This window comes from Lissotriton vulgaris, chromosome 6, assembly GCF_964263255.1.
Source record: "Lissotriton vulgaris chromosome 6, aLisVul1.2, whole genome shotgun sequence".
Taxonomy (NCBI): domain Eukaryota; kingdom Metazoa; phylum Chordata; class Amphibia; order Caudata; family Salamandridae; genus Lissotriton; species Lissotriton vulgaris.
The window spans coordinates 659644124-659668116 of record NC_141694.1 but is presented as its reverse complement, the minus strand read 5'-3'; positions in this window follow the sequence as shown (position 1 = coordinate 659668116).

The following is a 23993-nucleotide window of genomic DNA, read 5'->3' as shown; positions in this document are numbered from 1 at the left end:
TTATGGGGAGCAGTCAGTAGACCTAGTTTGCAGAGCAATTGATAACCATCAATGCTAGTTTTTTTTTATTCCTTCAAAGTTCATGGTTTTGTTCGTCCTGTTGACTTTTTTCTTTTTTTTAAAAAATGTAAAAAAGAAGAAAATGTTCAAAAAATCTAAAAAATATATAAAAGTTCAAAAAACTAAAAAAAAGTTATTTTCAGAACTAACTACTCTGGTTAAATAAAGAGCTACATTTGTATGCTAGTATATGAAAGTTTATATGAATGTATATGTACTACATAATTGAGTGAAAGAATGCATTTGTGGTGTATGGTAAATGTATAACTGCAGAACTATAAGGAAGTGCTGTAGCATGATACTGTAAACCCTTTACCTACTGCATGCTAAGGTACTTCCGAACCACAGGGATGCAATATATATACATAAATATATTGCAACTCTGTGCTTCTCTCTGCACTGGTGCTTAAACTACATCCATGTGATGACATAGGCACCCTTGCACGATGGTGCAAGAATATCTATGTCATGTGGAGTTTATATGTGGTGTAAGGAGGCACAACAAGGAGAAATGTTTTTATTTCTCCTAGTTTTTTCCTCTTTCAATGCGTGCTGTATTCTATAGCACGCACTGAAAGAGGAAAAAGCTATTAGTGATTCTTTTTGTGCGGGAAGGTGCCCCTTCCTGCACAAAAACAATCTACCAATGGCACAGGCATCATTGCACCCTGGAACCAAGGTGCCTGCACCAGCACTTGGCAGCTGTTTCGGCACCAGCGCAGGGGAGAGCACAGAAAAGCGACATATCATTGTAGATATGTCCCATTCCTGTGCTCTGAAAGCGCCACAGCATGGTGCAGCCAAAGGGCTTGCAGTGCCATGCTGCGGCACTTTCTTCTAGATCTGCTCCTCAGTATTCATGTTAACTTTATCCTGTAACTTAAAACAGCCACAGAGCATCTTTCCACATATATCTACTCTGTCCTTCTCCATTTTCTTCACCTTTGTGCAAACACAGGCTATTGTGCATTTTAGGTTTAAAGCATTTTTATTGAGACAAAAAAACATGGGGGAAGGGGATAGGAGGTTAGGGTTACATACAATACAGTAAAAGAAAAAGGTGCAACTCAGGAGCGCTGGCGAAGAGCAGGTCGTTGGTCCAGAGGAAAAGGACAGCAAATGAAAAGCAAAAAATGCAATCTGTGTAACCCCTGTGCGCATATCCAACACCCCAAATCTGAGCAATGAAAGCCATTAGCAACTCTACAAAGCACAACCCAACCCCCCGTCCCCCATCCCCCCAATAAACGAAAAAAGGAAGGAAACAATACCCCAACTCCCCCGCCCAATGGCCCCGCATTAGGACTATCCGCCCCAAAAAGCCCGCACCCCCCCCCAGGATCCCGTCCCCCATTTAGTCTAGTCCGCCGGGATCACCGGTGGCGTCAGCCTAAGAAGTCTAAGGTACCTCGGGCAGGTGAGCTCCCGGAATTCGGTGGACAGCAGCGCTAGGAAGGGTTGCCACAGCTCTTCAAATTGGTCTATCTCCCCCGCCACCGTAAGCGACAACTTCTCCATTCCCAACACATGCCAGAGCCTATGCAACCAACCCGTAATGGAGGGGACAGTGGTGGTGCGCCAGTGGATAAGGATATTCTGGACCGCAGACCCCAGCGCAATCGCGATCTGCCTACCCCTGTGGGACTTCAATGGGTACATTAGGTCGTTCGGGAGGCTCAGCAAGACATACGCCGGAAAGCTCGGCAGCTCTATCTCAAAGTGCTTATCCACCTCGTCCAAAACCTCCTTCCAGTAAGCGGTCAGCACGGGGCAATCCCAAAGAATGTGTGAGAGGGTACCCTCCTGCCCGCAGCCCCACCAGCACCCCTTATCAGTGTGTCTATGCATTTCATACAGTCTCTCCGGGGTGTAGTACCAATAAGTGGACACCTTAGTAAAGGTCTCCGTAAGGCCTGTATGATATGCAGAGTGCCGGGCCCAATATGCAATTTTGTCCCATTCCTTGTGGTTGAGTGTCCTACCCAATTCCCTGTGCCAGCGCTCCCTCCCTGGGTTATAATAGTGAAACGGCGGGGGTTGTAGGTACTTGTACAAATCGGTAATCAGCTTGGCATCGGAGGTCCGGGTCACCAACCACCTCTCATACGGTGTAATTTGACGAGCAGCAGTGTCACGCACCTGGGGTTGGAGGGCCCAATGCCGAACCTGCATGTAGCGCAATCTGTCCAGCTCCGTCAGGCCGAATTCCTGCCGAAGTTGTTGAAAAGGAATCACGCCCTCCGGTCCGTAGATCTGGAAGAGCACCCTGCAGCCCGCACTCACCCAATGGGAAAAAGCTCCCGGCTCCATCCCCGGGGAGAAGTCCGGGTTACCCACTATGGGCGTGAACGGCGAAGGGAAGGTGGTAAGGTGGTAAGGCCCCGGTCCTCGCAGACTGCATCCCACACCCTCAGGGGGACCCGCATAACAAAAGAGGCGTAAAGGTTAGGGGGGCGATGCGTGCGGCGCAAGAATGGAACCTCTTGTAAGGTGCGGCCCGCCACCGCCTGGTCTTGAAAGAGCCAGTGTTTGTCGGACTCCCACCTGCTCCACTCCACCAGGTATCGCAGCTGCGCCGCCTCAAAGTACTTACGGAGGTCCGGGATACCAAGACCCCCCGCCTCCGGGGCAAGCGTGGAGAGGACCCTCTTCATCCGCGGCTTGCGGCCTTGCCAGACAAAGCGGGAGATGTCAGCCTGCGTTTGTCGTATCCAGCCCACCGGGGGCTGGAGGGGCAGGGCACGAAAAAGATACAGTATCTGGGGTAACACCGTCATCTTAACCGCCGCGATTCGTCCCAGCCAGGACAGTAGGCCCTTGCTCCAGCGGCCAAGCTCCTCCTTGAACTTCCTGCTGAGGGAGGTGTAATTGGCCGCAACCATCTCCGGTAATGTGGGTAAAGTCGCTGAAGGTCCCTCCTGGTATCCGCAGCCAGGGACACATCTAACGCCACTGACTTGCTCATATTCATTTTGAAGCCGGCCACATGTGCAAAGGCGTCCAGCTCCTGGATGCAAGCAGGTAACGACCTCCTGGGGTCGTCCAGGGTCAACAGGACATCGTCCGCATAGAGGCTAACCGTGTGGACATACTGGCCCATCTTGACCCCAATAGCATCCGGGTTGTTGCGGATCCTCTGAGCAAACGGCTCCATGTAGAGGGCAAACAGAAGCGGCGAGAGGGGGCAGCCCTGCCTCGTGCCGCGTTCGATAGCAAAGCCACTGGAGCTACACCCATTGACCCGCACCGACGCTGAAGGATGCTTATAACAGTTGAATACCATGGTGCGGAACTTATCACCGATTCCCAGTTTCCTGAGAACCAGCTCCAGATACGGCCAATGAACTCTGTCGAAGGCCTTCTCCGCATCAACTGACAGCAGCATCCGCTCCCCCGGGATCCGCGAGGCCTTCTCCAGAACATGCGTCACCCGCTTGGTATTGTCAACCGTCTGTCTGCCGGGTACAAAGCCAGCCTGGTCCGCCTCCACCAGTCCGGGGAGGTGCAGGCCCAGCCTGGACGCTAGAATCCCCGTATACAACTTGAGGTTGACATTTAAAAGCGAAATGGGTCGATACGAACCGCATAAGGCCCGGTCTTTCCCAGGTTTCGGGATTACCGAGACCGTCGCACTTAGGAGATCCGGTGGGATGGCTCCCGGTTCGGAGAAGGAATTAAATAGCCGAGCAAGGACAGGGGCCACAGCCGTGCAAAAGGTCTTGTAAAACAGAGACGTGTACCCTTCCGGGCCCGGGGCCTTACCATGCTTCAGCCGCGCTATAGCGGAAATCATCTCCTCTACATGGATATCCCGCTCCAGATGGTCCACCTGAGCAGGATCCAGCACCGGAAGGGCCACTGACTCCAAATAGTCTTCGGCGTCCCGCGGCGAGGAGGGCTCCTCAGCATACAGCGCCTCGTAGAAGCTGCGGAAGGATTCCGCTACCTCTGCGTCCCCGGAAACGACCACCCCGTCCGTACCCACCAGTTCCTTCACGACGCTACGCTGTTGCGTGACCCGGAGCCGGTGTGCCAGGAGCTTACCACATTTGTCCCCCCCCTGTGTAGAAGGCATGCTTCAAGCGCAAGGCGGCATACTCCGCCTTATCAAGATCCAGTGCCGACAGGAGTTTCCTCGCTGCCTTCAACTGCCTCCACACCCTTGGAGCCCCGGTGCGGCGGTGGACCTGCTCGAGCTCCCGGACCTGAACGGTCAGCTCGTCCCTCTTCCGTTGACGCTCCCTATTTTCGGCTGAGGACATGGAAATAAATTCCCCCCGGAGGACTGCCTTCAATGCCGCCCACTGTGTCGCTTGGGAGGTGTCGGTGTTGCTATTGTGAGTCAAATAATCCTGTATGATCTCCGCAACGCGTTTCACTACAGACTTTTTGTGCAAAAGGGTATCTCGAAGGCACCACACCCCCCGAGAAGGAGAGGCCACCGGCCACTTGAAAACACCAGCGACTGGTGCATGGTCAGACAGGGTCAGGACCCCAATGTCCGCCGCTGTGGCGACAGCGCGCATCGGTCCACTCACCAGGAGATAGTCCAGCCGTGAGTAGGTTCGGTGTGCATGTGAAAAGTAAGAGTAGTCCTTATCAGAGGGGTGCATGGAGCGCCAAAGGTCGTGTAAGTCCATTTCCGCAATCCGGGCCTTCACAGCCCGGGATAATTCCCCCATCTGCGGAGAGCGCTGCGCCGACCTGTCCATCACAGAATCGAAGACAATATTAAGGTCTCCCCCCAAGATGACATGGCGGTCGGGAGAAGCAGTGACGTCCACCAACACGGAGTCCAAGAAACGTTCTTGGTGGTCATTTGGGCTATAAACGGAGCCAACCGTGAACGCTATGCCTCCTAAGCACATGCGATATGCAAGAAGCCTCCCCTTCTGTTCAGCATACTTATACAAAACCTCCCCCCTAAAGGAGCTCGCTAGAAGAATGGCTACCCCCGCAGTCTTGTTCGCTGCCGAGGAGAAGAACTGGGTGGGGAACTTAGCAGAGCGCAGCCTATGGCAATCCCGGGACAATAAGTGGGTCTCCTGCAAGAGGCATATGTCCGCCTGCGTCCCCTCCAGCAAAGATAAGATCGCTCTGCGCTTCACAGGGTTATTCAGACCCTTAACATTAAGGGTCACTACCTTTAGGGATGACATTCCTCCCGGGGATCAGGAACGCTATGCAATGGGCAAGAGATCAGCGGGTGGGGCGCGCGGGGCAGTTGCGCGGGATAAGCCAAAACAGACCAAGCGTGGGCACGGACAACATCGGACGGGACTCCCCCAACAGCAGAACAACCCTTACACCCACCCAAAACACAACCATGGCAACTAGCCAAATGTAAACTTAAACACCCCATTGGCTCAGTCAAGCCCCAAAACGGGCAAGTCCGTAGAAAAAAGCAAAGTGGACGTTCAGCCACTCACCTCCATCCGCTCCCTCCCGACCCCCCCGCCCCAAACCAAGCATCAAAGAAGCTGAGAACATCTCCCCCCGGAGTGAGTGTTAGGCCGTCATGGCCACGCCGGTGGAGACGGCCGAGTCCTGGCTGCCGCCCTCAAAGCGTCGGCCATGTCCGCCCTGATAGTAGGGGAATCAGGACGCCCTGCGCTGGCCGCCGATTGTCTCCTCGCCAACCTTCGCCGGCTCCGTCTCTCTGAGCGCCTCCATGACGGTGTAGCCCCTTCCTCCTCCGCCGCCGTAAGCCCCAGGGTGAAGTAGTGTGGCTCACTGGTTAGAGGCGGCAGACCCGAGAGCAGAGGACGGCCCGGGACCAGGGTTCGATTCCCGGCACGGCAGGTTTCTGGACCAGGGTCAGCGGACTTGATAATTCTCTCGCCTCGGTGCCCACTCTGATCAGCGATCACACTCGGCAACTCTGGGCATTAGCTTGCCTCATCTTCACTAACGGCCCCACCAGACCGCCGGGGATGCCTGGTCTCACCCTGGAGATACCCATTAAGGGACCATCTCTCAGGGAAGCCAGGAAGGGTTTCGCAGCGGTCGAAGCGCCTTGGGACCCTACGGGTAAGTAGTGCGCTATATAAATGCCTATACATACATACATACAGGACCCCACAAATGTCCTGCAAGGAGCGTAGCTGATGCAGCACCCCATTCCACCGGAAGATCAGGCGGAAGGGATGTCCCCAAGAGTATGGCGTCTCGTGTTCGCGCAGAAAGTCAGTGGCAATCCTGAAGGACCTGCGTTTCTGCAGCGTGATGGCGGATAGGTCCTGATAAAGCGCTACAGGCCGCTCCCGGAAACTCAGGGGCTGTTTCCTGCGGGCCTCAGTCATGATGCGTTCCTTCAGCGGGAAGTCGGGCAGGAAAGCCAAAATGTCCGGTGGGGGCGCCGATGATTGGCGCTGTCGGCCAACCCTGTGTGCCCTATCAATGCGAATAGGGAAGTCCGCAGCTTCCCCCAGGATCTCCCGGAACAGGTCTTGCAGATAGCCCACCAAGTCGGTCCCTTCGTCCGTGGACGGCACACCACGCACTCGGATGTTATTCCTCCGTGACCTGTTCTCAAGGTCCTCAGAGTGGGCCTGGAGCTCAACACACTGCTCCCGGAGGCGGAGAACGTCCTGTTGAAGATGGACTATCTCTTCGTCCCGGTGCTGGGCCGCCGTCTCCACCGTCTCAACTCGCTCGCCGAGGCCCTCCACTTCCCTACGCACTTCACGGACCTCACTGGCCACTTCCCGTTTCAGCGTCTGGAAGTCCTCTTTGAGGGAGCTAAACAGTTCTTCCATAAAGGACCTCGTGACCGGTGGCTCCCCCCCAGTCGCATCCGCCGAGGCCCGGGAAGACCCTGGCGATGGCTGTGTTCTGTCCCGCAATTGCTGGGCCCTGCCAAGCATGTCCGGCAGGGTGCGGTCCCCCTTCCTCGAACCGCCTCTTCCAGTCATCGCAATCGCTGCAATCGATGAGTGGGCACAGGTCCAGCCGCCTCAGGAATGCCCAGCCACTGGCAAGCGCTCGATGTGGGGATCTCCCTGCAAGCAGAGTCGCTGCGTCACAAGTGACAAAATGGCGGATCAGTCCGGGCACCGCCAGCCGCAGGCGCTCAGCCGAGACGGTAATAGAGAGCTATAGTAGGGGGCCCCTCCATCAGCACGACCCACAGAGAGTTAGCCTGGCAGCGGTGGCGGGCACAGACATCCGGCAGCGAAGGGCTCCAGTGGAGGCCAACAACACCGATCCCTCGGGGACAAAATGGCGGCAGGGCGGGGCAGGGCAGAACGGCCAAGCCCGGCGACACCACCGGGGCCCCTCAGAACCCCAGCAATCTGAGAAGTTCCACAGCCAGTACTTCGCCCATGGGGCCGGGGCCCACACAGTGCGGGGTGTCGCCGACACAAGTCTGGGCGCCAAAGCACACGTCCAAAGTCCTCCGTGCCGCCGGGTCCCAGCCCGCAAGGCTCCTTTATCCTCCGTCGAGTGACGGGTCAGGCTCCCTCCAGATCGTCAGCTTTCAGCACCAGGCCCAGCCGAGGCGTCTGGACAGCACTCCGATTCGCTCCGCCTCCCAGGCTCTCCGTCGCTCCTCGATCTTTGATCGGACTTTTGAGGCACTTTCCCCGAGGCGATTAGGGCCAAAGCGACATCAACGTGCGCGCCAGGTGCTCCGCCACACTCCTCTCACACGCTGAGCATCAGCGGGGGGAGAAAAGCGTAAGAAAAGGGCTCGAGCTTAGTTGGGCCGGAGGAGCTGTGGGAGGAAGCGTCCGCTCACCCCGCCATCTTGGCCACGCCCCCTATTGTGCATTTTAATACTTATTTAAACTTACCTTCACAATAAAATAAATAAAAAATGCTAGATATTCTTTTTCATTTTTTTAATAAAATAAATTTGAATACATTTGATACTTTAGATTTAGAATCTGTAAAAGAGAAGAAAAAATACAGTTATAATACTTAGTACTATACTTTTTAGAAAACAGAATAATTTTACATTTCACAAATTATTTTCTTTGCCTTTTTTGCTGTTCTCATAATATATTGAATTTCACTAGACACAGTGATTTCAATCGTACTCATCACATAACAGCGGGCAAAAAAAAAAACAATCAATAAGATTGTTTTAAAAAAACCAAAAAATCCATCATCAATAAAATACTATAAAATACAAATCACACATTTATAAATTGCTTACTGATAAGAACATTTTATAACTTAAATTATATTATAAATAAACACTGTAAATGCTGTTGCTTAAAACTATACACCGACACAATGAGGAAGAAAAAGTCCGTAATTCAAAGAAACACTTTTCTTCACGGACAAATAGTATTCTTGAAATCCGTTATATTGAAATTTTGCAACAGTAATCGTATTAATACATATTAATACATTCCTCAGAGGCTGAATTTTGTTCCTAAAATATTGGCTTTAAAAATGTTAGGTAGGAATTAGGGAATTCGCTTGGCAAACGTTTAAAAACTAACTGAGCATCATTACAAAGTGTCCAGCTTTTTTCAAATTTTAGATAGGCAGCGTAATGTCCAGATGTTGTGGAAGGACCGTCATGGAAAATTATTGCTACCGCTACAAAAGTCTTTCCTGGTATTGATAGTTGACTTGCTATAAAATGTTTTATTAAAGTTTCACATTTTCTTCCATCAGCTGTACAACGTTGCATCATTAAAATTATATATTGTCCATATCTTTGTATAAATAATGTTGGCAACATTTCTGATTGGCATTGGCTGCACTCCGTGTTCTGATTTGCGGCTTTAACCAGTTTATTGAAAGACATTGACTTACTGTCTGGCAAGGTCAAATATATAAAACTTTCAGTGTCTATGTTAGTGCTACATGTGTACATACGATTTTCACAATGATGTTCCCATTCATAACAAAGGCCAAAACGGTTTTCAATTTGTTTACCTTCATTTTCCGATATGGTTAGCATATACATTAGAAATTCCTGAGCATCTTGTTGGATATATTGCGTAAATTGTGTAGAACCAGAACATACATCCAAAAGATTACGAATATCACAAACACTTTGTATTTTACTTTTATCAGTTCTCAATTTTTCATAAACGCAATACAACAGTGAACAAAATCTTTCTTTCTGATTCTCTATAATTTGCTGTTGCAAACCTTCAAGAAAAAAACCAACGTTGACCTCTACATTAGCATAGCAGTTGACACCTGAGCTATTTTCAAACTGCTAACCAACAATCTCTTCAACAGTGTCCTTTTTCTTTTTGCTTGCAATCACATCACTATCTTGTTTTTTTCCCTTTTCTATACCTTCACTACAGATTTTCTCATATCTTCTTTTTCAACCTACTACATGTTTTTCAAATACAGGATATTGACTTAAATTGGGAGCATACGCTCTTCTTAACCTATTATACTCGTTTACACAGTTTGCATCTGCAGTAATCTGTGTGTCATCAAAATCAATATAAAAAAAAACAGATAAAGTTTTGACTTGCGACAAAGCAACATATGCCATACCCTCTTTAAACACAGTATTTCTAATGTTCACCAAAGCACTTTCTACACTTAAACCTTGAGATTTATGAATAGTCACTGCATATGCCAGAGAAACTGGAAACTGTTTTCTACGGACATATAAATCTTTAAGAAGCAAAAAGCGAACTGAACTACAACCAATTTGTTTTACTTCTTCAATGTGATCAAATGTAATTGTTTAAAATTCAATACCATCTTTATTTAGGTAATTAACAAAATCCACGACTTTGCCCATTGCTCCATTAACTAAACCATTTTCTACATCCAAATTACGCCTTAAAATTACCCGACAGTTTCTACATACATATAAATTATTTTCTAAACCAGCAGTTTTAGATATCGATTTTTCTAAAGAATCCAATTTTGTTTTCAACTTTTCTGTCAAAATAATGGTGATTCCTTCATGCTCAATTTGATCAATGGCTCCCATTTTTATTATTTCTTCATTTTCCAGCTTCAAAAGTTGTTCGTTGAATATAGAACATTCATGCAGAGTTTGCATTAAGCAGATTACAGATTTGTTTTCTGCAATTTTCCTATATAATTTCTCAGGAACTGCATTTTCATTTGGAAACAAATTGGAAAGTAATCAACTCTGCAAAGCTTCTCTGCCATGTTCTGTCAGTATGCCAATTCTTATATCTTGAAGAATAGTTCCATAATCAATATCATTAGCCTGTCGCATATTTGTAATGAGTTCCTTGTATTCAAAATATGACCAAATGTTTACATTTCCAACACTACCCAGAGACTTTCTGGTGTCTTCATGTGCAAGTGTTTAAATACAGGTTGTCCTTTTACGGGAGTAATTTGCATTAGATCTCCAAAAACTAGTACATGTTTTTCTTCCAAATAACACGTCATACTCTGTTTTAAGAATTTGCTGCATTCTTAAATGCACAAAGGCAAGCATTAAGTTTGAGACCATGCTTACCTCATCAATAATCAGAAGATTCATTTTCTTCAGCACTCTTGAAACTTCACAACAAGCTTCTCCAGATAGCTTGTGATACTCCAATTTGTTTTCATGCTCCACAGGTAGCATCAGTAAACAATGTAATGTAATTCCTTTAACGTTGTGTGCTGCTAACCCAGTTGGAGCAGTTACAACACAAGCCAAATGTGATTCTGTTGTTTTCGTTAGATAACTAGTGATTACATTAATTAAGAAACTTTTTCCTGTTCCAGATTTTCCACTCACATACATTCGGATAGGTTAAAAAGATGAGCATGTACATTCATTGTTTTCATGAAGAAATCCATGATCAATTTGTTGTCTCACTTGCTGATATATTTCTTTCTGTTCAACATTTAGTTGTTCTTCCAAGTTTGGTAAGTCTGTTACATCTTCTTGAGCTTGATGCATTACTGTTTCGATCTCCTTCATGGCAATTGCTGCTTCATTTTCAACATTTGGTTGTCCTAGTGGATCTTGACTCATTCCAGTGGAACTTTGACTGATTTGAGAACTGTCCCTAGCAATCTCAGCTGCAATAGTAGCTTCTTGATCAATTTCATCGTTCAACATTTTCACATAATTTGCAAAAGCAGTACATTCTTCATAGCTCTGAACATGTCCAAGTAATTCCAATTCTGAACGCCACAGTTTGAACAGTTGCAAAAGAGCTAAATAGTAAAGTTCCCTTTTATCAACAGTGTTGCAACTCAGCTTCCTATGATTAATCACATTTCCTTTTGTTTTTTTTACCAAACATCCTTCGGATCCAATCACTCCATATTTTCTATCATTGATGTTCTCAGTAGTATTCCGTTTAAAAGTGTAGGTTTGCAGCACTTCATAGAGACACATGTTCTCAAGATGATGACTTCTGTTTGGGTAATATGTGTCCAACATATTCGTTTTCAAAACATCTGTCCTTTCTGGATCTTTTTCTGCTAAATATTCAAGTTCTTGCACAGATTTCAGTACCCGATTTCGCATTGCAGCAAGACCTAGACTCACCCAAATAATTCTTCCAGATTTGGAGTATAGATTTGCATATGATAACCGATCTGAGCATTCATATGCTCCAATTTCTGGATGGGATAACATCTTCAAACTGAAACTGTATAATTTCTTACTTAGACTCTTTTCGTGAGAAAATTCTTCCCACATTTCTTTCAATTTCGTCTGTTCTGATTTTGTAATGTAGGACGTTACATATCGAGCAACAGCAATGGAATTGTCCGCAACATTTTGAATATACATGTTAGCATTCCACATGGACATAATAACCAGATTGTAGTCATTTATGTATTTTGACTCTTCGCTTCTTCTTAAATTGTAGGTATTTTTTGGAGACTTTCTTGTGATGACATGTCGCATAGCTGACATAATAAAACTGTTCACTCTTCCTTTGGATATTACAGGACGTGTGTTAGACTTGGCTGTCTTTAGTTGGCAGAGGTATACACTTCTGACAAATAGGGACTCACCTCCTCTAGTCAGGGCAAGGGGATCACACGCTTAAATAACCCCTGCTCACCCCCTTGGTAGCTTGGCAAAGCAGACAGGCTTATCTCAGAGGCAGTGCGTTAAGCATTTATGACCACATGCAGTAATAAAGTGAATACACTACAAATGGACACAACACAGTAGTATTATAAAAATAAGGATTTTTATATAAGGCTTAGCACAAGACCAAATAACGACAAAAATATACCACAATCCTAATAAATACTCTTGGAAGGAAAAATAATAGTTCAAGTGTAGGTTCTTCTTAGCACAAAGGCTTTAGTAACAAAAGCAACTCTTCTTCTTTAAATCACGGTTCTTGGCAACAATGTAACCCCCACGGGAGTCACACGATGTCGAGGCAAAGCTAATCCAAAGGTTCGGCGTCGACCGCGAGGAGCGCTACGTCGAGCCCGGAGTCGCACAGACCCCCACAACACAGTACCTTGGAAAAGTGAAGCACACGATGATCAGCGGCGTCGAGATTTCCGGCGTCGCGTCTTCGGTGTCGATCGGGCCTCGGAGTCGGGGCGATCTGCAGCGGCGTCGACAGATCTCAGGCAGGAGCAGCGCTCCCGAGGCGAAGCAGGATACGGTGGCGTCATCGATGTCGATGATGATGTTGCAAGAGTGAGCAGCGCTCACGGCGTCAAGAGGGCTCGGGGTCGATGCGTGAGTGGCGGCGCCAACACAGGGTCACTTGGAGCTGGAGCTGAACTCGCTACTCACTGTCGTCGCTACTGGCGTCGATCGGGCCCGGCGGCCGGCGTCGAGGAAGCGGGACACTGGAGCCATTACTCACGATGTCGAGCTGGATTTGGCGGCGTCCGTCGGCGTCGAGATTGCTGGATTCTTCAGAGGTGCTGGATTTTCAGGTTCCAGCAACAAGCACTTTTAGCAAATAAATGAAGTCCTTTGGCCCTGTGACTTCAACAGGAGGCTGGCACTCTTCCAACCCTTGGAGATTTTCTTTAGCAAAGTTTGAGGGTACACACACAGTTCCTCTCTCCTGGTTCCTGGCAAAAATAAAGAAGCAACAGCAGGATTCCGCCCAGCAAACAGCACTCTGGCAGAAGGGGTAGGCAAGTCCTTGGATTAGCAGGCTTCTTGTCCTTGGTTCAGGGTTCCTTGTCAGAATTGATCTAAATTCTTGGTTCAGGGGTCCTTCTCTTATACCCCTTTTTGGCTTTGATCCCTTTGTCCATGCAGGGGAATTCCCCTCATCCTGGGTTTGTTGTGGGTGTAGCCAGGCAGAGGCACCTGGCCTATTCACTGTGCAGGGCAGGGTCCTCAGACGCCCAGCAGGAGGTGGAGCCAGTATTGTCACTGGCAGGAGCAGAGCTATCAGTCGCTCGGCAGGAGGTAGAGCCAGCATTGTATCGGGCAGGGCCGGCTATCAGGAGCTACTCTACCCCTACTCTCAATGCAAATGCCTCACTCACCCCACACTGACTCATTCAGAACGCTGGAGCCACCCAGCCCCTGTCACACACACATCAAACCAGCAGAAACCAGTAATAGTTAGACAAGAAAATAGCCACTTTCTAAAAGTGCTATTTTCTAACCCAGAGTCCAAAAACCATCCACACAAACGGATGCGTTATTAAACCCTGAGTTCAGGGATACCAAACTCAACATTGCACCATGCTCCCCGAGCCCGCTAGGATTATACCATTAATAGCCCCGGCAGCCCATTCTAACTTATGGAGAGCAGGTAACCTTGCAATAGTGAAAAACGAATATGGCTGTAATTCACTATTAGGACATGCCAACCTAGTCAGGTTTGTCTTACCTTATGCTTACAACGCACCCTGCCTGTGGGCCTACCATAGGGGTGACTAACATGAAGTTAAGGGAAGGTTTAGGGACTGGCAAGTAGGTGTACTTGAGCATTCTGGGTGACAGTACCAGACTGCACGTAGGTCTAGCAATGGCAGACCTTTAGACATACTTTTACTAGGCCGCTCTTGTGGGTGGCACAACCTGTGTTGCAAGCCCACGAGCAGCATTTGTATTTACAAGCCCTGGAACTCCTGGTGCACTAGACTAGGGACTGACAGTAAACCAAATAAGCCAAACATGGAATTCAATTAATACAGCAATTTTACATAGGGAGCACTTGCACTGTGGCACTGATCAGCAGTGGCACAGTGCCCAAAGCAATATACCAGCAAAAACATCGTAAACAGAGGAGGCAAACAGAAAAAAATGGAGGAGAGACTCAGGCCAATGATGTCAGGTCTAACAACGTGGAAATGCTAAACGAAATTTAGTATAGATCTTATCCATAGACTTGTACTTTTGTTGATAGTATTTTCCACATCAATGGCTTTAGATTCGTAAGACTTGTGTCTTAAGTTTTTTTCTTCTGTGCATTTGGGTACAGCACATGTGGCATTTTCTTCAATAAAAGACAAAACAATCTGTTCCAAATTTTGGGGCATCCTTGATCCATAACAGCATATGTATATGAGGAACACCTCTTGCTTGATAATCCTTTCTCCAAAAGAAATCCACAACTTCTCCAAGAGGAGGATTTTTTTTTAATTACAGATAAAAGATATCATTGCTTCAAATCTATGATTAAAATACCTCATACATTAACAGGATTCAAAGAGCACACTTCTCCAGGTGTCTTGTATTCAATATGATTTATATTGGAATTTGCCTCTCGAACAAAATTCAAGTAAATTATCCCAAGCGTACTCAGCACAGCTTAGGGTAAGGAACCATGTAGGAGTTCCTAAGTTCCGTAGCATACATTTCAGTTCTCCATGACGACGGTACCAATATTCATTAGTACCACGCTGACATGCCATTAGATTAATCAGCTGAGATTCTAAATGATCATCGAGATAAAATGTCTAAATCTTGGATCTTCTGCGTATAATCTTGTTGTCTGATATTCAGATGCAGGAATTTGCACAGGTCGTTCATCATATCGTCCTCCTTTTCCTGTTGGAGACAACTGCGGAAAACAACGACCTTCCAAGCTCTCTTACCATACACTCATGGGACTTCCCTTTGCTTTTTTTATTTGAAACAACTCAATAGTGTTCCCCATCACCTCTTTTGAATGAAGTGGATTACTTTAATGAATGGATTAAAACTTAGTACTGAAAGATTCACTATGGCATAGCAAGAGCAGTGACAAGGTGTTTGCTGTAGTGTAGATATACTGACAAGAGAATTGTAGGCCTGAAACACAACTGTAAAGGTGATTAGACCAGTACATGCACTGGGGCTTATTTAGAAGCCTCTTGCGCCATGTTTGCGTAAGTTTTAAAATGGGAAAAGTAACGCAAAAGTGGCACAAGGGGCTTGTAAACCTGCCCCATAGTGTATAGAAGTTTAAAACAGTCCATGTCCTAAAGCATGTTTTTAAAAAAAAAAGAAAACTGAGAAATGTGCGCAGGGTAAATGGATCCGCCGTAAAAAAAACAAAAAACGAAGGGGCATATTATCAAGGACGGCGATGGTGTGGACATGGGCTTCTATTGGAATTCTCCAGGGCATAATATCAAGCCCATTATCGCCGCTTTAGCAGCAGTTTTCTACCGCTAAAGCGGCGATAATTTTAAGGCCCATCCTTCAACAACGTCCAATACCTGCAAGTAATGGGAACCGCGATGGGATGTCCATTTGCGCCGGAGATGGCCATTATGTACATGGCACTGTACGAGGAACAGTGGATCTATAATAACAGTCCCTACGACGGCCATATCAAAATATGGCATCGTTATATTGATGATGTTTTTATGCACTGGAGGGGGAGCGAAGAACAACTAAATGAATTCACGAGATGGTTAAATAATAGGAATCCCAACATTAAATTCACACTATCTTCAAACAAAAGAGAAAAACATTTTTTGGATCTGATGGTGAGACACGAAGATGGTCAAATTCACACATCTTTGTATACAAAGGAGACAGATAGGAATACGTTCCTACACTTTTCGAGCTTCCACCAACGTAACCTCAAGGAAAATCTACCTTTAAGCCAGTTCTACAGACTAAGGAGAAATTGCTCCAAGAAAGAGGATTATTTCACCAACGCAAAAGAACTCTCAAGAAAACTATTGGAGAGGAATTATCCAAAAAAGTTACTAAAAAGAGCCATGAAAAGAGCCTGGTTCACTCCCCGCGAGTCTCTCTTAACCCCTAGAGAAAAGAAAGAAGATACGCCCTTGGTGTGCGTCACTACTTTCTCAGGGGCTACAAGTGATATACAGAAGATTGTTCGAAAGAATTGGAACACGGTGAAAGGTTTGAAACCCCTTGAAAATACTCCCATATTTGCCTTAAAAAAGAATGGAAGTATAAAGAACAAGTTGGTGAGAGCTGACACGTCCACACCAAGACAAGAAATGTCCCTCAGGTCCATGCTGAGCAACCCCCCAATTCAGGGCCACAAAAAATGTGGGAATTGTATATCATGTGCCAGCACCATAGAAGGTACCAAGTTCATATATGGCAACAAGTAAATACGACATGGAGATTTCACAAATTGCAACACACACAATGTCATATATTGCATCATGTGTCCATGCGCAAAGGCGTACATTGCGAAAACCGGCCAACCCGTGAAAACACGCATCTCGCAACATCGCTCAAGGATCCGGTGCAAAACACCCAATGCACCCATGGTATCACACTGCATAGAAAAAAGCCACAGACCAGAAGATCTTAAATGGACAGTGCTAAAACATATCAAAGGAAGAAATATTGAAAATACCCTATCAAGAATGGAAGCGAAAACCATTCTGTACCTGGGCACAATGGAAAATGGATTAAACGAAATGTCAGAGTTAACAAACTATGGATAAAAAGACTACTGTAGGAAGCATGCAAAGGAGATAAACAGCACACACAGGGAATCTCTGGCACCCCTTTCCCACATAGCGGCCACCAACCATCAAAATCAAAACAACACCAAAGCAGACGCAAGATACACAAATTCGCCGCCTAGCAACCGAAAACGATCCAGCCAATGGGAGGGCACGCAACATTAGGAAACACGCTAACGAGACGGAGCACCAAGAACACCCTATCAGAAAGCAGTTACCTTTGGCCAACCACAAAAGGTTTACCAACGTAGAAAACGTAACTGGCAACAGAGCCCCGCTCGTAGACGCCTCTACACCCGGAAGCGTTTGTGGACAGCAAGCAGAACAAAGACTTAACAGGTATGAAAACCCGAACAGATGGCCATCCCGTACATAACCCCGAGTGGGGTGTATCCGGCGTTAACCCGCCGAGAGAACACATAGAGGAGGGGGGCACCAACCGAGCACTGAGGTACCTCAAAGCACGATGCCGTAATTGTAAAGAACCTAGCACCGAAGCAACTACCCATAAAACAGTGAGAAGTCAAGCCCCACTTTACCCGTTAAACAGCTGACAAACAAACATAAAACGAGCTTTGGGAGATACCCGGAAGCAACAGAGCCGCCTCAATTACATCTTGTGAGCACACCAACGAAACCAACAGCCCCAGCCCCACTCTCCTCGTAAACGAGCCCCCAAACACACATAAAAAGGGACCCTGGAGATACCGAACAGAGCCGCATTAATTGCATACCCTCCTTTCTTACCCCTATAGGAAAAGACATTGTCAACTCGACTACAAGAAAATAGGAAATTTCAACACTGAGAGAACTGAACTGCCCATAACGGACGGAGACCAATAAGGGTACGTGATAACATAGATTCAAATCGCACACAGCTGATTAAAGCTCCCTAGTAAACACACATACTGAAATGCACCATTACATCTTTCAGGTGTATCATGTTGTCCTACTGCCAAAGCACACAGCCCTGAGGAAGACCGCACATGAAAAAAAGTTTTGGTCCTAATATGAGAAGGTCGAAACGCGTTGGCAACGACTAGCGGCTTGGAGGACTATGCATCTAGATTCCCCCTCATGGGAACTAATAGCCAAAAGGATTAATTCCCTAGCAGAGCATAATTGTATAAAGTAAAATCCCCAACCCTATATAGGACTTGATAAACAGATGTGACTGAGGGACAAAGAGGGTTTGGACCCCAGTCAGTTAACTTTGACAGTACAAGTAGGACAGAGTGGAGAAAATTAACACTCTTTGATTTAATCAATGATCGACTATGTGTATAATGATTTCATTTTATGTGTATATGGTGTATAGTCAATGTATTGTGTACATAGATGTTAAATGTATATTTGTCTTAAATGTAATGTATGATTTGAAACAAGGAGAGTTGAACTAATACGTTTCTTGAAATGAAGGTGAATACCAATATATAAAAAAGTTATAATGAATGCAGAAATCAAATGTTTAATAGCCCAAAGTCAATAAAAGGGACTATTGTGGCAAAAAGAAAGAGTGTCATCTATTTTTTTTTTTTTTTTTTTTTTTATTAGATAGAGACCACAGGTACAGAAATAACCAAACATTCAATTATAGTGGGTTATACAATGCAGGATCGGATCATAGAGATTACAGATATATACAAGAAGTTTGAGACTGGAGGACAACTTATGCTGCTAAAAAATAAACCATTCCCTTATATCATTCATTGCTTGCATTGACAAGATCAAGTCAAAATACCAGCGTAAAGTCACCTACATAAAATCCTACCAAGTCACAAGCAAATATATGACTAATCAATTTATATAAAATTGACCTTCGATGATAATAAAGGCAAAAGAAAAAAACAGAAAACAAACAAAAAAAAAAAATGACCAAAAGCCATATAGGTACACTAGATAGCTTGACCTCACAATCTTATATGCCCATATATGCCCTAACAGCGCCCCATATAGCCTGCCCCAGTGCCTTTTTCCACCTCCCCTTCAAAATATACAAATTTTATTCCATATTGTACATAAAGAGAAAACGAGTCCTCCACACATCAAATGAAGGGGCCTCAGTTTGTAGCCACGCTGAGGCAATGCACAACCATAGCACTGCTGATGCAATGAATATCAAATAACAAACTTCATTACCGTTATCTGTACGCAATCCACCTGTATCTATACCCAACAAAATCTGACTTGTTGAAAGTTGTATAGGAACACCCAGAATCTCAGATAGAAACCCGTTTGTGTGTCTGAACAATTCTAATAATTTCGTGCAAGTACAAAAGATATGCACTACATCAGCATGTAAAGTATTACATCTAAAACCCTTTCCATCTGGGTCTCCCCCCCACTTTGCAATTTTATCAGGCGTACGATAAAGATAAAACAAAGTTTTATAATATTGTGTCTTCAGGTTGGCGGACATAAATAAGCGGCCAGCCAGTTCAATCGAAAGCTCCAACTGTATTTCAGGGTTCCTTAATCTTTCTTCCCATTTTATTCGGTGTGATTCCAAATCATTAGGCATTGCCTCTATAATTATTTTATACAATGCCCCGATGCGTGCGCATTTTTTATTTGCCTCAATAGGAGGATTAGCCACATTCACTATATTCAATTTAGTAAGATATTCACGCAGCTGCAGATACTTAAAAAAGTGCAGTGTAGACAACTGATATTGTTCCTTCAATTGGGAGAAAGATGTTAGCCCATCTGTATTATAGAGATCTCCAACTGTTATTAAGCCTCTTAAGCGCCAGTTAATCACTATGCGATCCCAGCAGATACTGGGGTGCAGTATCGGTGCAGTTAAAGGGGTATAGATGGACACGCTTCCAATATTATATTGCTTCCTTATTGCCTTCCACACCTTATACGCAGCAGCAATCACCTTGAACCTTGTGCGCTTGTAATATTCCAGTCTATATCGATAAAGAGCCGATTCCTAGCTTCAGCCCCTAAAAGTAAAGAATATATAGAAGGTTGCAATGCTGGCTCCACAGGTCCCTGACCAGTTAATAAGATATTCATTCGCTGCAACATACATACATAATAATACAAAAGAAAATCAGGGACTGCCCAGCCACCCACTGCCCTGGGCAGCACCATATATTTCTTAGCCCGTCGCTCTTTCCCCTGAGACCACATGAACCTCATACAGATTGCTTGCAGTTGTGAAATGAGTGCACAGGTTATCTCTAATGGTAAGCATCGATAAAGATATAGCACTTTAGGTAATACCATCATTTTCAAGACTTTGCATCTACCTACCAGTGTCAAATGTAAACATTCTAACTGATCCAACTGCTTACGTACCCCATGTGTCAGCTTCTGCCAATTAGCCTCTACCGTGGCCGAGGCTCCTGCGCTAATCTGCACTCCCAAATAAGTAACCACAGCTGAGACTCGTGAATCATCGTAATTAATATTCATACAAAGTATCTGAGTCTTAGCGGTGTTTAATTTATACCCTGATACCGATCCATATAGTCGTGCTAAATTTTCAATTTCAGGCATAGCCATAATTGGCCTTGGTGAGAGCATGGCTACGTCGTCAGCATAAGCCAGTACACGGTACTGCTGAGATTGTATCCTGACTGGAGGCACCCGACTGCTCTTTTCTATCATTTTTAAAAAGGGATCTATGAACAAAGCAAAAAGCAGGGGGGAGCATGGGCATCCCTGCCTTGTCCCTCGCTGTATTGGCACCACTGCTGATTGAAGCCCCATTACTTTAATCCATGCGCTAGGTTGTTGGTAGAGCACCTGAATTGATTTAATAAAGTTTGGGCCAAATCCCTGAAGTTTCATCAGGTCCCATAAGAAGGCCCACGACACTTGGTCGAAGGCCTTCTCTGCATCCAGTAATATGAGACTTAGTGGATTCCCCAACACTTTTGCATGATCGATTAAAGTGATCACCCGGTTAACGTGATCAGTTGTGCCGTGCTTTGGGATAAACCCATGCTGATATATAGAAACCAAAGAGGTTATCACTTCTGAAAGTCTAGTAGCTAAAATCTTTGAATACACTTTCCCATCTGTATTTAATAACGAGATAGGCCGATATGAGCCTGGTAGGTCTGGTGGTTTTTCCTTCTTTCTAAACACTGCTATACTAGCTTCACCCCATGAAGTAGGATGCTTCCCTTTCTGCGCCATTTGGAATGTGGCTAACATGTCCTGTTTAAGAACTTGAAAAAAGGATTTATATATTTCAAGCGGAAGCTTGTCAGGTCCAGCAGCCTTTCCTGCTGGTAATGCTTTAATAGCCGCTTCCAGTTCCAACATCTCTATAGCGGCCTCCAGAATATCTGCTAATCCTTGATCTAATTTTTGCCAGTCATTTTGCCCAAGGAAGGATAAAGCTCTATTACTGTCATATTCTTCTGCCGTATATAACCGAGTGTAGAATCTTCTAAAAACTTCTAGAATTCCACTCTCAGTTTCTTCATTTTGTCCGGCTTCATTTTTCATACTTTTAATCCGCTGAGCGGCTTCCCTGGTCCGCATTCTCTGAGCCAAACACCTCCCGCTTGCCTCCCCATACTCATACACCATCTGTCTCCTAATCTCAAAAGTCTTTGCTGCTTCCTTGCTCCAGTGATTGCTAACCTTAGCCTTAACTCGGGTCACCTCAGCTGATTTATCATAGGTATCCCTATTATGAATGATATCTTGAGTCAACAGCTCCTCCGCCTTACCTAAATCCTGATAAAGTTCCCGTAGCTTATTTCGAAGCTGTTTTTGAACATACAATCCATAGCTGAGCACCTCGCCCCTAAAAGCAGCTTTGAACGTGTCCCAAATTATCCCAACCCCTGCGCTTCCCCTGTTCAAATTAAATGTCCCTCATATATTCTTGAAATTTATCTTCAAGTAATAACTTGCGATCAAAGGAAAATTCACGGGGCTTGCGGGAAGGATATGATATCCGAATAGACAGCACTACTGGCCCGTGGTCAGAGGTCACTCAGGGATAAACCTGTATTTGTGCATCATGAAGCAGATTATGCGAGTCTAAGAAATAGTCTAAGCGAAACAGTTTTTGGTGAGGGGCCAAAAAGAAAGTATATCCGGGGTCAGTCTTCCTAAGATAAGCCCATGCATCTGTTAGCCCATGTGCCTTCACCATAAGTCTTAACGCCCTATATACCTTTGGTTTCCTGCCTACATACATATATTGCTCACTACCTAATGATCCAGAATAGAGGTTAATATTTAAGTCCCCACAAACAATTACAGGAGCTGGCCAGGTCGCTAATTCAACATTCAAATGTTCCAGGACTACAGCCTCATCAAAATTTGATCCATAGATGGAGCAGACAGTGCATTCAAAAGTTCCTACCTTACATTCCGTAATTGCCCACCTACCACCACTATCCTCCAAGGCTCGTCCACCACTAACCTGGTTTTTCCTTGCTAATATAGCCACCCCACGAGTTGTAGTAGACTGCTTAGTGCACACCAGCACACTATACCCCAAATCGCTTAAATACTTTCTCTTAGTCCATGCTAGATGTGTCTCTTGAAGTGCAATAATATCACAGTTGAGCCACTGCAATTCCCGTGCAACTCGTTGCCTTTTATTTAAAGCATTCAGTCCTATCACATTTAACGTACCTATTCTTAACATTCTATCTGCCATCTAACTCTAAAAAAAAATACACTCTGCTCCCTGTCCCGCATTGCTTCCACATGATCAATAAAAAGTATACCTGTGGTCTCTTTTTTTCCCTTTTTTACCCCCCCCTCTGACCCCCCCAGTCCCGCAAACCCCACACCGGGACCCCCCTCCCTGCCCCCCTCCCCCCTTCAACCACCCCTTGTGAGCAAAAGGACATCGTCCTTAGTGATGCGAGCGTGCGAGATCCACCTCGACAGAGGGCCGGTCAGGCCGTTACCCTCGCCTGTATTTAGCTACTATCTGTTCTTGCTGGAGCAATATTTCAAATCATATTTCCTAACCTTCCAAAATTATTTATCCACCTCTCTAAATAAACATCCTTCAGAGTGGCACCAAATCCCATTACTCCATATATACTTTAATTGATTAATCACAATTTCAAGTGTCACTCACTGATCAGTCCAGCTTTTCTGCTCCAGAAAGAAAGCAAAGGAAAAAAAACACAGATAGCATTACTAAGCCAAGCTGTCCAAGTTGTCCATCTGGTGCGTGCTCAGACCGCCGCTCCTCCCTGTATTATTAAATTCACCTCTAATATACAATACACCCCCTGTGAAGTCGCATTCCAGTTAGCTTCTTTTCCCGGTTATTTTATCTTTTTTCTCCCCTTCCTTTTACAAGGTGCACCACCATTTTTGTCAATAGACTTCAAATATGCTTGGGCTTGAGATTCCGAGGTGAAGAATTTAGCTTGCCCCTTATGGATCACCTTAAGTTTAGCAGGATTCAAGAGGAATACCTGTGCGCCTTTAGCTTTAAATGGCTGAAAAAGTTGTCGGAATCGCCATCTTCAAGACACAGTTGCTGGACAAAAGTCCGGCCTGACAAAAAAGTCACATCCAGAACCGTTGCGCCGCTTGTCCGGACGAGCCAAGTCATATAATGCTTCCCTCAAGACAAATGTGTTCACGCAGATTAATATTGCTTGTGGAAAAGCTTTGGTACCTGTCGGGGCATTTGACTCCCCTTGAGACTTACGCAATACAAATGGATATCTATGTGCCCTAGTAATCTCGTTCTCCCACTGCCATTCAGCTAACTCTGGGAATGCTTCTGCAAAGGTCTCGATTATAAACTTTCGGGCGTCCTTCCCTTCTTTCATCTCCGGAATTCCCAAAACACGAAGATTGTTGCGTCTAGCGCGATTCTCCAAATCCGTCATCTTCCACTCCATATCCCCTCTAGTAGCCTGGAGAGTCTCTATCGCAGATTGCTGCTTAGTAAGTATATCTTCAGCACTCGATATGCGTTCCTCTGTATCTGTCACCCGAGTGGTAAGTTCATTAATGGACTTAACCACCCGCCGCATAGTATTCTGTAATTTCCGTACTGCGCCTTGAGTGCGGTTGCTTTCAGCCTTAGTACTGAAAGATTCACTATGGCATAGCAAGAGCAGTGACAAGGTGTTTGCTGTAGTGTAGATATACTGACAAGAGAATTGTAGGCCTGAAACACA